This window comes from Canis lupus, chromosome 14, assembly GCF_003254725.2.
Source record: "Canis lupus dingo isolate Sandy chromosome 14, ASM325472v2, whole genome shotgun sequence".
NCBI lineage: Eukaryota > Metazoa > Chordata > Mammalia > Carnivora > Canidae > Canis > Canis lupus.
In genome coordinates, this window is record NC_064256.1 from 26887582 (window position 1) to 26902881 (window position 15300).

The window sequence follows — 15300 nt, forward strand, 5'->3', positions numbered from 1 at the left end:
CAATAATAGAAATAAATGGTAAGGCAAATTTCTCTTCACATCTATTTGTTTAATATCTGTCCCTCTCTCTCCTCTATTAAAATGAGAGCAATTACATCATGAGAATGTAAGAAGAGGAAATAGACACCAACAAGTAATTTTAAATCATTTTTAACAAAGCTAACTATAGATTTGAACAAAAGTTTAATTGGATCATATCAAGCAGTATAATTTATCATAAATTAATCTCTGCTTTTTTAATGTTTTTATCTTGTCACCTAAAAGCAATTATAATTACATATTAGTCTCTTATTATTACTTTTATAATAAGAGCCTCCAAAAGAGGATTTGTCAAGCAGGAAGAATTGGCATCAGAGTTAACTTACTGTGGCACATATTTTTATTCACTTGTATATTAGGTAGATTTTTATACTATCTTTAAGTAAGTTTTCCATAAAAAGATAATAAAGGTAATTTGAATATCTATAATTTAGCACCTTAGGTTACTTAATATACATGGAATACCAAACTGGCTAATAGTGTGATATTATTTCTTTTAGAGTAGTTTAATACTTCATATGTTCTAATTCCAACTGTGCTTAATCAGTACATTGCAAAAAATATGAACACTATAATTATTACAGTAAAGGAGACTTTTAAAATGAATATTAAAGTAAAAATAATATTACTTAGTCATTTAAAAGTCACTTTTTCTCTATTTATATTCCTTTCCTAACATGCCATAGCCATTTTATCTCTATTTTTACTTAACATAAGGAATCGTTTTAAAGAATATTTTTTATTTTTTTAAATCAAAGAAGTCAAATCACAACCCGATTGATATGTGATGAGGAGGAAATAAAGGACACCAGGAAGAACAGTTATTGAGCATCAATTTTATGAAAGAACTTACATTCTAAGTATAAATACCAGATTTTCATTCTCTTCCTTTTATTCCCATTCCATGTTCTTAATATTTGAGATGGCCATCTCAAATGGGCCATCTACATGGGAAAGATGGTAGCACTTGGTAGCATCATCCTACTTTTATTGTCCCCTCTATCTAGCTCAATAACTGCATCAATATATTTCCCTGCAATCTTTGGCTTTTCCTCCCATTCCTCTGCCAAAATCTCAATAAGTATACACTGTCTTTGAGCTTGCTCCTAGGTTGCTGAGATCTGCTAGAAAAAAATTATCAACAATAGTGATGCAGGACTAGAATTTACAAATGTCACTGATTCCAATAAAGCCCAACAAATTTCTGAAGTTATAACAAGTTAAAAAGGGGGGGGGGGTGGTAGAAAAAAGGAAAACTAAACTGTTAATTAGTATATTTAGCTCTATGGAAGTTATCAGATTGCCAAATCTTGAAAGCAAGATTTAATTTTATCATGAAAAGCTGGTGTGCTTACTGTAGTTGAGAAATCAATCTATCAAGTGGCAAGATGATAAGCACAGATAGACTTTATGATGACTCACTTTCTGTTTGAAATAATAACCATTTGCAGAGATTGCTCTTAAGCAACCCTCAATTTATTTTATTGGTATAAATTGAATGTGATTTCCCTTTATGAACTCTATCTGCCAAAAACTAAATCCATTATTTTTCTCACTGTTTTCTTATTTAACCCAAGGGCACCTAATGTCATCATTCTGGCCCTACACATATGTTATATGGTTGAAGATAGGATGCTGCCAATTTTTTTCTCATTAACCACTTATTGTTTCATTCACCCTAGCATTATTTGTGAAGCAGTGATAAGATTTAGCTCATCTGTCAGATCCTTGTGCAGTAATTCTTTCCTGCCCTTATGTTAGAAAACTGAGGTTTTAAAGATGTATCCCTTCATAATTATAATGAATTCCTATGGTCTTCCAACAGTTGTATCTAAATTTAAACTTCTAAATACATGTTTTTATAATTTAGAATAATTCTTGCTTTGAAATCTATGATCACAGGAACTTATTCTGTTTTCAATACATATTTTAAAGTGTTTTAAAGTGTAGACCACCAAGTAGAAAATAAAAAGATGTATTTTTATTGGCAAAGAACGGATGACCAGGATGAAAATTAGTCTTCTACCTCTCATACCCATTGAATGCTTATGGGAAAAAACATAAAGATCCTGGATTGATGATTGACTTTTCTTTCTGATAACTTAAAAAATCTATATTTAGAAATTCAGTTCTATCATCTAATTGTCAAACTCAAGGTTTAAAAGATATATTAATATCTTTTCCACTGCTCATTCATGTTGATCATTTTCGTCTTAATTACAAGTCCATTCTCCCTGTTCAAGTTATATTTTTAATATCTTTTCCTCACTTATCTCTCTCCCTCTTTCTCTCCCCACCCATCCCTCTCTCCTGTCTCTCATTCTGTCTGCATGCACAGACACACACAAACACACAACACACACACATCGACCCATCCTTTAACAACCCCTTAGTCTACCCATAATTATCTTTACCATCAGTCATCTCTTTTCTATGTCAATTACCACAAACATGGTTTAGATGTTCAATGACTTAAGTGTAATAATAACCATCAACTGATTTCCTTCTCTAATCTAATTATCTTTAGCTTTTGGAGAGTTTCAGATTCCTTGCAGAATATGATGATAGCTTTATGTCCTCTTACCTGAAAAATTCTATGCACACAAAACTGACCATGCAGTCAATTTTGCAGTCTCTGATGATTAGCAGTTACAGCAGCCAGACCACAAGTGTAAGTTTGGAAATTTGCTCCTTTCCCCCACTTCCAATCTACTCCTACCCCCACTGCCACTTTAATTCTCTTAATGTATTGATTAATTATATTAATTTCCTCATAAAAATTTTGTTCTATCTTATTATTTGTATAATTAAATCTAAATCTTTATTCTGGACTCAAAATTCTATAAGCTACTGCTTTTCATCTTGTGAGACTCACCATTCCTATATTCTGTGAACCTTACAGTCTAGCTCCAGATTTCTTTCTTTTTTTTTTTTTTAAGATTTTATTTATTTATGAGAGACACAGGCAGAGGGAGAAGCAGGCTCCATGCAGGCAGAGGGAGAAGCAGGCTCCATGCAGGGAGCATGAGTGGGACTCAATCCCAGTTCTCCAGGATCACACCCTGGGCTGAAGGTGGTGCTAAACCGCTAAGCCACCAGGGCTGCCCCTAGCTCCAGATTTCATATGAACCAAATTTGCTCCTATATTGTCCTTCCATTACTGATTTTTCTCTGCCTAAACGCTCTATATACAAATTAAAATATACTAATTCCTAGATGCCCCCCCAAAAAGAGATTCTGAACTAGTCAGTTTGGGGTACAGCATGGGCATTAGGGGTTTTAAAGTTTTCTTTGTGTCTCTAATGTGTAGTAAAGTTTGAAAAACCACTGATGCAGATAATGTAATATATCCTGATCCCTCAGTTTTTTCCTCCTTTCTAATAATTTTAAGATTATATTTATTTGTTTATGAGAGACACAGAAAAAGAAGCAGAGACCTAGGAAGAGGGGGAGGCAGGCTCCTCACAGGGAGCCTGATGCAGGACTGGATCCCTGAACCCTGGGATCATGCCCTGAGCTGAAGGCAGATGCTCAAATGCTGAGCCACCCAGGCATCCTCATTCTTATAATTTTAGAAGACACAAAACTTGAAGAAGACATTTCTAATTGATCTGGCAAAGTACCCACATCCATAATATATTAAAATTCTCACAAATTAATGGGAAAATGGCAGGAAAATGTTTAAATGTGCAAAATAATTGAACAGGCATTTCACTTAAGAGAATACATTTATCCAAGTGACCAATGATAAACTAATGGGGTGGTCAAAACCATGAGTCATTAGGGGCATGCAAATACAAACTACAGTAAAATACTACTGCACATTTAATCTTGAATAAATTGTTTGACCACACAAAATGGTGGCAAGCAGATATAGCTGAATAGAGCTGAATATATATATATATATATATATATATATATATATCCTTATGACCTGTTAGCAATTATACTCTTAGGTATTATCACCCCGAATTTCCTTGTCCATATGTGCAACAACATGGACAAGTCTTTCAAATATAATCCTAAATGACAGAAGCCAGAGAGAAGAATGCACCTTGAGTGGTTTTATTCGCATAAATTTAAGCTGGCTAAATTAAACTGTGGAACTGAAAGCCAGCATAGTAGCAACTTTTGGATGGAGAGATGGAGGTAATGACTGAGAGGGACATAAGAAAGTCTTTTGGAATGTTGGATAGTTTTCTATATCTTGATTGGAATAATGGCTACACAAGTGTTCACTTTGTATAAAATCCATTAAGCTATACACTTAACTAGATATATGATATAAAATATACCTCGATTTGATGTTGTTGGGTTTTTTTAAGATTTTATTTATTTATTCATGAGAGACCCACAGAGAGAGAGAGAGAGGCGGAGATACAGGCAGAGCGAGAGGCAGGCTCCATGCAGGGAGCCTGATGTGGGACTCGATCCCAGGTCTCCTCCAGGATCAGGCCCTGGGCTGAAGGTGGTGCTAAACCACTGAGCCCTCAATTTGATGTTTTTAAAAGGGAAAGACTATACATATTTACATGTCACAAAGGTAGAACTTTGCTAGAACTATTACTATATGAAGAAAAGCACATTTTTGTATAAAAAAAGGAATATTGCTTGGAAAATCATGGGTCATACTAAAGTATTGAACAATTATGTATTTTTTTCTAAATATTAAATAGTGGTATAAAACCCAGATTTGGTAATAATGATACCTATGCATATTGATTCTAGCATACTGTATATGAAAACTACAGACATGAGTGCTCAGACAAGAGTTGAAGTAGGAAAATGTGAACACTTCTGACAGAGTAGAGATACATGATAAGTATTGTCCACTCTCCCTAGTTAGAGACTCTTACAATAACTGACTTCCTCTCATACATGAGATTTCAGTATGAGGATAACATATTTGCCTGATGAAGCTCCTAGTATCCAGGAAATAATTTTTTTCTTAAAACAGCATCTGGGGATGCCTGGGTGACTCAGCGGTTGAGGGTCTGCCTTCAGGTCAGGGTGTGATCCTAGAGTCTGGGGATCAAGTCCCACATCAGGCTCCTTTCATGGAATCTGCTTCTCTCTCTGCCTATGTCTCTGCATCTCTCTCTCTCTCTATGTCTCTCATGAATAAATAAATAAAATCTTAAAAAAAAAAAAGCATCTGGATCCTTCAAGTAATTTTACCTTTTTTTTCACTTTATAGAAAATATAAATGTATCACTATTGTTTTTTCACTTTATAGAAAATATAAATGTATCACTATTAAGAGGAAAATAAATTTGACTATTCTAATTACACAACTTACTCAATATTTTTCGATAGACAAGGCTAGATTAGTTTAGATCACCAAACTTATCATTTCTTTTTTTTTAAACTTATCATTTCTATTAAAATAAAGCTTAAATATTGATTATATAGCAAATGCTATAGTTATTATGAATGAAAATTACCAATTCTATGTAAGTTACCAACAGAGAAAAATTATTTCCTATTAAAATTTTCTTGTGTCATATTTAAAGACTACTTTCAATCACCAAAAAGCCATTCTCTTTTGTGGATAATCTACTAGTTGGGCACATCATATATTAGAGATCTTGTTATTTATGTACTTTTATAAAATAGTTGTTACTTTTTTATATCTTAGCAACTAAGAGAAATACAAAATAAAATTTTACTCCCTCCCCCCTTTGTCTCTAATGAAGTGCTTTTAACTGCCAGAAGAAACCTGGCCAATGTATCATCATATATAATTCATGTGTTAAGGTGCATAAAATTCTAAAATCTTCAGGCTTATGTACAACATGCAGAATTTTTTAGCATCCAAAACTATATACTTTAATTATGAACTATAATAATTTTTGTAACTGATATCAGATACTTCAAAGTTAATAACAATTAAAATATGTGAATATATTTCTACTAATTATATTAGAAAGCATTTAAAATAGCCAGAAAGTATATTAAATTGACTAACATTATATTTAATTTTTTAAAAAGCACTGATGTTTAGAATTTTACATTTTGACAAAATTTTTTAATGAAAAGATTGGATATATCTCATAATAAATATGTGTAGCCAAAGACCTTAAAGACATCTTACCGAAGAAGATATACAGATGCCAAATAAGCACCTATGAAAAGATGTTCCACATGCCGTCAGAGAAATGCAAATTAAAACAACAATGAGATATCACTACGCATCTCTTAGAATGGCTAAAATTCAAAAACTGACAACACCAAATGCTGGAGAGTATGTGATGCAACAAGAGCAACCATACATTGCTAATGGGAATGCAAAGCAGTATGGCCACTTTGAAAGATAGCTTGGCAGTTTCTTACAAAATAAAACATACTTTTGCATATGATCCAGCAATTGAGCCCATTGGTATTTACACACAGGAGCTAGAAACTTATTTCCACACAAAAATCTGCACATAGGTGTTTACAACAGCTTTATTCATAATTGCCAAAAATTAGAGGCAACCAAAATGCCCTTCAGCTGGTGAAAGTATAAGTAAACTGTGGTACATTCAAACAATGGAATATACTTCAGCACTAAAATGAAATGAACTATCAAGCCAAGAAAAGACATGGAGAACATTGAAATGTATATTACTAAGTGAAATATGCCAATCTGAAAGGCTAAGGATTGTATGATTCCAACCATGCAACATTCTGAAAAGGCAAAACTGTAGAGACTGGAAAAAGATCAATGGTTACTAGAGGCTAAGGTCAGAGTGATGAATAGTATTTTAGGGCAGTGAAAATAGTTCATATGGTGCTGAAATTATGGACACATGTTATTATATATATGTATTATGTATATAAATACATTTGTATAATATATTTATAGAATATACAACACCAAGAGTGAGCCCTAATGCAAACTATGAACTATGGGTGATAATGATGTGTCAATGTAGGTTCATTAAGTATTACAAATGTATCCCTGTGCATGGGGGGATGTTGATAATAGGGGAGGCTATGCATTAGTGGGAGAAAGAGGTATATGGGAAATTTTTGTACCTTCCTCTAAATTTTGTTGTGTACCTAAAACTTCTCTTAAATAAAATCTCATGGCAATCAATTTATGCTGGTAAAATGCATCTCTGTCACTTTTTCAAAGTGTTTTAACAAATATTAGCTGTGGAAAATATGTGAGTTTCATTGATTTTTTTAAATGTTTTTTTATTGAAGTTCGATTTGCTGTGTTTCATTGATTTTGTGTGTGTGTGCTGACATAGTTTGATTCCTGTCACATTTACTTTTAGATATGTTGTCATGCTTTGATTACTGTCACATTTTCTTTCATGTATCTTCTGTAGATATTCTCTTTATGGTTACCATGGGGCTTATATAAAACATCTAAGTTATAACAATCTATTTTAACCTGATAACAACATCAATCATTTATGAAAATGACTCTTACCTATCCCATCCCCACTTTATTTTATTGATATCACAAATCAGATTTTTATATAATGTGAATCTTTTAACACTTGCAGCTATAGTTATTTTTAATGCTTTTGTCTTTTAAATTCTAAGGTAAAGTGCTTTACTTACTACCAATATAGTATTACAGTAATCTGTACTTGCTTATATAGCTGCCCTTACCAGCAAGCTTTGTATTTTCACGTGCTTTCATGTTTCTGAATGACATCCTTTCATTTCAACTTGCAGGACTCCCTTTAGCATTCCTTATAAGGCAGATCTGCTGGTGATGAACTCCCTCAGCTTTTGTTTACATATTTATTTCTGTCATCTTTGAAGGACACTTTTACCAGGTAACGTATTCTTGGTTGGCAGGGTTTTTTTTTTCCCCTTTTGGGCGCTTTGAACATGTCATCCTATTCTCTTCCATTCTGAAGGTTTCTCCTAAGAAATATATTGATAATCTTATGGATGCTCCCTTGTGCATGACAGTTTGCTTTTCTCTTTCCGATTTTGAGATTTTCTCTTTAACTTTGACTTCGACAGTTTAATTATTATAATTTGTATTTTGGTGTGGCCCTCTTTCGATTCATCCTAGCTGGAATTCTTTAAGCTTCTTTAACTTAGGTGACCATTATATTCCTCAGACTTGAAAAAGCTTTAAAAGCCATTATTTCTTCAAATATTCTCCCTGCCTCCCTTCCCTTCTTTCGCAAACTCCCACAAGCATATAATGGCTACCTAATGGTATTTTTTGAGTTCCTTTAGCTTTCTTCACTTTTCTATATTCTTTTTTTTCTCCTGTGACTCAATGATTTCAAATTACCTGTCATTAAGTTCACTGTTTTCTTCTGTGTAATCAAATTCAACATTAAATTTCTCTAGTGAATTTTCCAATTAAGTTATTGAATTTGTTTGATTCTTCTATATACTTTCTGTCGTTTGTTGATATCCTCATTTTGTTCTTGTATTTTCTTGATTTTCTTTGTTTATCTGTGTTCTTTTGTAGATCACTGACTTCCCTTAAAACAATTATTTTTAATTCTTTGTCAGGTAATTCATAGATCTCTGTTTCTTTAGGTTTATTTTATTCCTTTGATTGTACAATGTTTCTCTGTTTCTTTGTGTCTCTGTAATTTTTTTCCTCAGTTTTTGCATTTGAAAAAACAGCACTTTTGTCAGTCCTTATGGCTCACTTTGGACAAGGGAAGACCTTCACCAATTAACCCAGATTCTGAGGGCCTCTGAAACTTTTTGTGGGGTGAGGATGTGACTTCTCTGGGCTTGTAAATTTCCCAATTAGAGATTTGCTTGTTTCCTTTTCAGGAGCTCATAATCTTTTGCTCCCCCTGGTGACTGTGCAATACTGCAAGTTTGCTGGTACTATGTAGTAAATTATTCAGCATTCTTTTGTTCTCAGCAACCCCCAGGCATCCAAGTATCCTGATTCCCTGTCAGGGGGCTCCAAGTCAGATCAGACAGAAACCAGTTTCTCAGGCAGCCCTCTGTAAATCTGGATGAAAGCTCCTCCTTTCCAACATGCCATGAGTTGGGTGCCTTTTACCACATGCACCAAGTCACATGGGTGTCTGTGCACTGCAGGTCCTCCAGTGCAAAATTAAGCTGCTCCCATTTTCTCTTAATTTAGTGGCCCCCAAGCAAATTATGCTGGTTCCAGCTAGGCCAGTGCTTCAAGTCAGATAAGAAAGAAACAAGTCTCCCAGGCAGCCCTCTAAAACACTTGTATATTGGATATATGTTCCACTTTCCTGTTCCTTCCCCAGGGAAAAGACATGAGCTAGAGTTCTCGCTGATGACACTGAGATGTGCTGGCTTGGGGATGGGGCAATTGGGAGTAAAGTTAAGTAATTCCTATTCATTTCAATGTAGCTGTTCTGAACTTTTCATCTCCTTGGGTTAATACAACCTCTTAAGTGGTTCCTGGAGTTCCCATAAAGATATTTTGGTCCTTATACTGCTAAGTCAGTGTCTCCATAGGAAGACAGGGCTGGGTCTTCCTATTCTGCCATCTTGTTCTTATTCTCATTAATTTCTGCTCTGGTCTATTTCTTTTCCCACTTACTTTGGCTTTATTTTGCTCTTTTTTTTTTTCTTACAGTGGATACTGAAGTCATTGATTTTATATCTCTCTTATTTCCTTATATATACTTTTGGTGCTATAAATTTCTCCATTCATAATGCTTTAACAGCATTACACAATTCTGATACATTGCATTTTCTTTTTCATTCAACTCAAAATTCTGATTTGTCCTTTGATTTTTTTTTGACTCATGTTATTGAGAAGTGTATTGTTTAATTTCTAAATTTTGGAAAAATTTCCCAGAAAGCATACTATTAATGACTTCTAACTTAGTTCCTTCCACTGTGGTCAGAAACATGCACTGACTGACAGATCCTTTTCAATTTTTTGAGATTTGTTTTATGGTCTAATGCAATCTATCTTGGTAAATGTTTTGTGAATACATGAAAAGAATGTATGGTTTGGGGTAGAGCATTCTATAAATGTCAATGACATGAAGTCAATTGACAATGTTATTCAAATCTTATATTTATTACTAATTTTTCTTTCTCTTGTCCTATCTGTTATTGAGTTCTATCTCCTCTATAATTGTGGGCTAGTATATTTCTTCTTATGGTTTTAGCAGTTCTTACCTTACATATTTTCAATCTCTGTTATTAGGTGCATAAGTCTTGTTTAAAGATGTCCCACAATTCACTGATACAAAACTGAGTTTACTTTTTTATTTTTCCCTATTGTTCCTTCTTGGTTTCATTTTGGATAGCAAAAAAATTGCTGAATTTTCAATTTCATTAATTTTTTCTTCTGCAAACTGTTATCTGCCATTAATGCCATCCAGTGTATTTTTCACCTCACACATTATAGTTTTTATCTTTAGAAGTTATATCTAGGTCATTTTTATATCTTTTATATCTTCACTTAACTTTGATCATATTGAATACCTTTAGAGTAACTTTTTTAAAGTCCTTAAGCCCTGGATCAGTTTTGCTTATTGGATTGATCTTGCCACTATGAGCTCCATTTTCCTGTCCCCCCCTTTTTTGGTAAGTTTTCATGGTGAATTTTAACTTGCTGAGTGCTAAAATTTTTTTTGCTCCTATATATATTTTTAAACATTGTTTTTCTGGGATCAAATTAAATTACTCAGAAACAATGCTACCTTTTCTGATCTTGCTTGTAACATTTGTTTTATGAGAACAATGCAGTGATCAATCTACAGTCATCTGTTCTTTGTTACTGAGGAAAGGTTCTCTGTACTCTGCCCAATGTTCCATGACATTTGGGATTTTCCATTTTGTTTAGTAAACACTATTCCTGGCCCCATGTGAGCACTGAGCATCATTACATTTGGAAGGTTATTTTCCTAACCTTGCATCCTCACACACATGTGCTGATTGGTAATCAGCTGAATTCTCAATGGAGAATCCTCTGAAAATCTCCAGAATTTTCTCTCTGTGCCACTCTTTACAAAAATCCATTCTGTGAACTACAGCTGCCTTGGTCTCACTGAACTCTCAGTTCCATAGCCTCAACTCACTGTGTCTACTGAACTCCACCTAGGTTTCCCTTTCCTGTGTTGTCATCTGAAAACTCTCTTAAAGGAGCTCCATCCTAATTGCCTAATGTCCAGTGTCTTGAAAATTATTCTATGTATACATATTTGGTTTTCACTCTTCAGACAGGAGGATAAATCCAATCTCTTTCATTCCATCTTGGCCCCAAACTAAAGTTTGTCAAGATGTTTTTTCTTAAGAATTTTAATTTTTTTGTGCGCTGAATGGACTATTCTAAGTGTATGTTGTCTGTACTAACAGAGACTCTGTTAAATTTTTTATTAATTTTTTTTACCCTTCAGGATAGCTATACTTGATGTTAAGAATTATTTCTCAGAAGCTTTCTTATGCCCACAATGATTCTTATCCAAGAAAGAAGTATTGTACTCACAATTACATTACAATTAAATGAAATAAGGAAAGGCTTATGAATAAAACAAATCATCCTTTATGATCTGAGAAATAAGTTTAAAAAAATAAGATTACACAAGCAGCAACCTCTTTGACTTCAACCATAGCAACTTCTTCCTAGGCACATCACCACAAGAGAAACAAAAGCAAAAATGAATTATTGGGATTTATTCAAGATAAAAGCTTCTGCACAGCAAAGGAAACAATCAGCAAAACTAAAAGGCAGCCTACAGAATGGAGGAAGATATTTGCAAGTGACATATCTGATAAAGGGTTAGTATCCAAAATCTACAAAGAACTTATCAAACTCGACACCCAAAAAACAAATAACCCAGTTAAGAAATGGGCAGAAGACATGAATAGACATTTTCCCAAAGAAGACAGCCAGATGGGTAACAGACACATGAAAAGATGCCCAACATCATCATCATCAGGGAAATACAAACCAAACTACAATGAGATATATCTCATACCTGTCAGGATAGCTAAAATTAACAACACAAGAAACAACAGGTGTTGGTGAGGATGCAGAAGAAAGGGGAACCCTCTTACATTGTTGGTGGGAATGCAAACTGGTACAGTCATTCTGGAGAAGAGTATGGAGGTTTCTCAAAATGTTAAAAATAGAACTACCTTATGATCCATCAGTTACGATACTAAGTATCTATCCAAAGGATATGTTTCTATCCACAGTGATTTGAAGGGGCACAAGCACCCCAATATTTATAGCAGTATTATCAACAATAGCCAAATTATGGAGAGAGTCCAAATGTTCATTGACTGATAAATGGATAAAAAATATGTGGTAAAGAGACGCCTGGGTGGCTCAGCGGCTGAGCATTTGCCAGTTGGCTCAGGGCATGATCCTGCAATCCTGGGATCGAGTCTCACATCAGCTCCCTGCATGGAGCCTGCTTCTCCCTCTGCCTCTGTCTCTGCCTCTGTGTGTGTGTGTGCATGTGTGTGTGTCATAAATAAATAAATAAAACCTTAAAAAAAAGAAGATATGGAATATATATATACAATGGAATATTATGCAGCCAACAAAAAGAATGAAATCTTGTCATTTGCAATGATATGGATGGAGCTAGAGTGTATTATGCTAAGTGAAATAAGTTAGGTGGAGAAAGATAAATACCATATGACCTCACTTATATGTGGAATTTAAGTAAAAAAACAGTTGAACATATAGGAAGGGGAAAAAGAAAAACAAGAGAGAGAAACACAAGCCATTAGAGACTCCTAATGATACAGAACAAACTGAGGGTTGATGGAGGGAGTGGGGGATGGGCTAGATGGGTGATGAGTATTAAAGAGAGTATTTGTTGTGATGAGTACTGGGTGTTGTATGTTAGCGATAAATCACTGAATTCTACTCCAGAAACCAATATTGCACTGTATATTAAGTACCTAAAATTTAAATTTGGTATGCCTGGGTGGCTCAGCGGTTTAGTGCCTGCCTTCTGCCCAGGGCATGATCCTGGAGTCCCGGGATCGAGTCCTACATCGGGCTCCCTGCATGGAGCCTGCTTCTCTCTCTACCTGTGTCTCTGCCTCTCTCTCTCTCTCTCTGTGTTTCTCATGAATAAATAAATAAAATATTTTAAAAAATAAAATAAAAATTTAAATTTTAAAAATCTTAATTCAATAAACAGTTATGAAATATAACACTGAATGACTTCAGACAGTCCTTGTATCCTAAGATTTTAATGTGCACAATATTTCTCAGAGCTTTTGGCTTGCTATGTGTGTGTGTGTGTTGCATGTGTGTTATATAATTTGGATTTTTTAATTGCATATGAAAATTTTGTAGATGCATATTGGGGCAACTGTCTGAATTCACAATAATATCCTCATTCTGTACTACACTCTTTTTTTTTTTTTTTTGATTAACTGGGAATGGGCTGGAAATGCAAGCCAGACCATTCATAATGCAACCACTTTCTATCATGTCAGGCCATGAATATTAATCCAGGTCATGTTACCAAGAATCTCTCCCTATGATTTGGGAAAGGAAAGTTCTTGCTCTTCTTTCTTGTAAATCTATAAGGATGTGAGAAAAATGTTATCATATGCCATGGCTTTAGTTTTGGAAGAAAGCAATGTGTGAGAAATGAAATGATACCAGCAGGTAAACTGAGAGAATCCTGGTGTTCATCACACCTTCCAACTGAAAGTCACCTTAGCAAATCAGTTTTATTGGCCAATGAATCCTCTCTCATTCTTAAAAGAGTTTGAGTAGGGGGTCTATCACTTGCAAAAATTGTCCTTAAATGTTGATACAAAAATATTGAAATATATTTTAGAAGAATAACTAGCTGAAATGTTGACAATTCCTTTAATTTCATTTTAATGATGAATACTAAGAAAATAGAATATATGACTACAGGTATCAGCTTATCTAGCTATTAGACTCTAAGTTGGATTGTCAGTTAATGATAAGATCACCTATACCAAACAATTCTAAAATGAAATTTTATCATAATTTTTATTTCTTTTGGTAATATTTAGATAAGGAAAATGATTCACATTTTATTCCATTATTTTCCATGTTTATGTACTGCAAAGAAAAATGTTTACATGGGTCCAATATTCAACCAAAGTTGCTTGACTCAACATGAGTGTGTTAATTAGGTAATAAAATTTTAGGAAGCAATAGAAATCTTCATAGTCCACAAACAAAAGGACATTTTCTTAGATAAAACAGAGAAGTGATGCAAAAGGAAATATAAAAATGGGAAATAATGGGATAACTGAGGGCTGAGACCAAACATAAAATGTAAAGATAACCTTGAAAATATTGTTAATCCTGGAGTTGATACTCTATCAGAAGCCCAAACATCTTTATCAAGTAAGAATATTTTTTTCAGCTTTCATTTTTTTCTTCTCTAAGGTAACCGGTATTTAATACAATAGGTAGTGCCCATCTCCTTCACATTTTTATAATTTCTTTCATAATATAGTCATCTTCTTTCTGATAAATGGAAAGCAAATCAACCTACAGATATTAACTGATTTTAAGGCACTGTGCAAGATTTGCAGGCAGCATTGAAAAGACCAGTGAGTTTTAACACTGTTTACTTTAAAGTGCTTATACTATGACTAATATGACTTAACCATTTTATATCCTCTAACTGGCAAGCTTTTGTTAAAAAGAAATTGTAACAGATTAGAAAGAAAGAAGTTTGGAGAGCTGAGGGAAAAAAGAAGACTCATACTCTCAATATAGCCCACAATTTCCACCTCCAAGTAGTTCCCATATATAAAACCCCTTAAATTATATTGCAACCCTTCCCTCTGGAGTCTTGACCTGCAGTTTGAGAAATACTGGCAGTGATATATGAAATACACAGATAATGCAAAAAACTCATTTTTCCACATAGTTTCACCTTCTGCCCCCATCAATCATATTACAAAATCTGTCAACAGGACGCAAATTGCCTTCCTTCCCATGGTCACTTTGTAAAGAAAGTGTTAATGACCAGCATAAATGTCAAAAAATCAATAGGAATAAAGATATGGAGACAATATTCTAGTTAATTAACTTCTAAGTAGTAAGATTAAACTATATGGCAAAGCTTGTGTTGAAAGAAAAAAATGGAAAAGACTTCTGGATCTTGTTTTGTGATGTTTAAATAAAACAATATTACTCTTCAATATCAGTGTTTCTCTTACCTTCCTCTTTGCTTTCCCATTCTGCAGTTCTCCTTTTATCTCATCTACTATCCTGACAAAGCGCAGCATGGTAAGGGATGCAAAAATATTTGGAAGAAAATTTTGTAGGTATATAAAATTGTATATTAAATTCTAAATTACTTTATCTGTCACTTG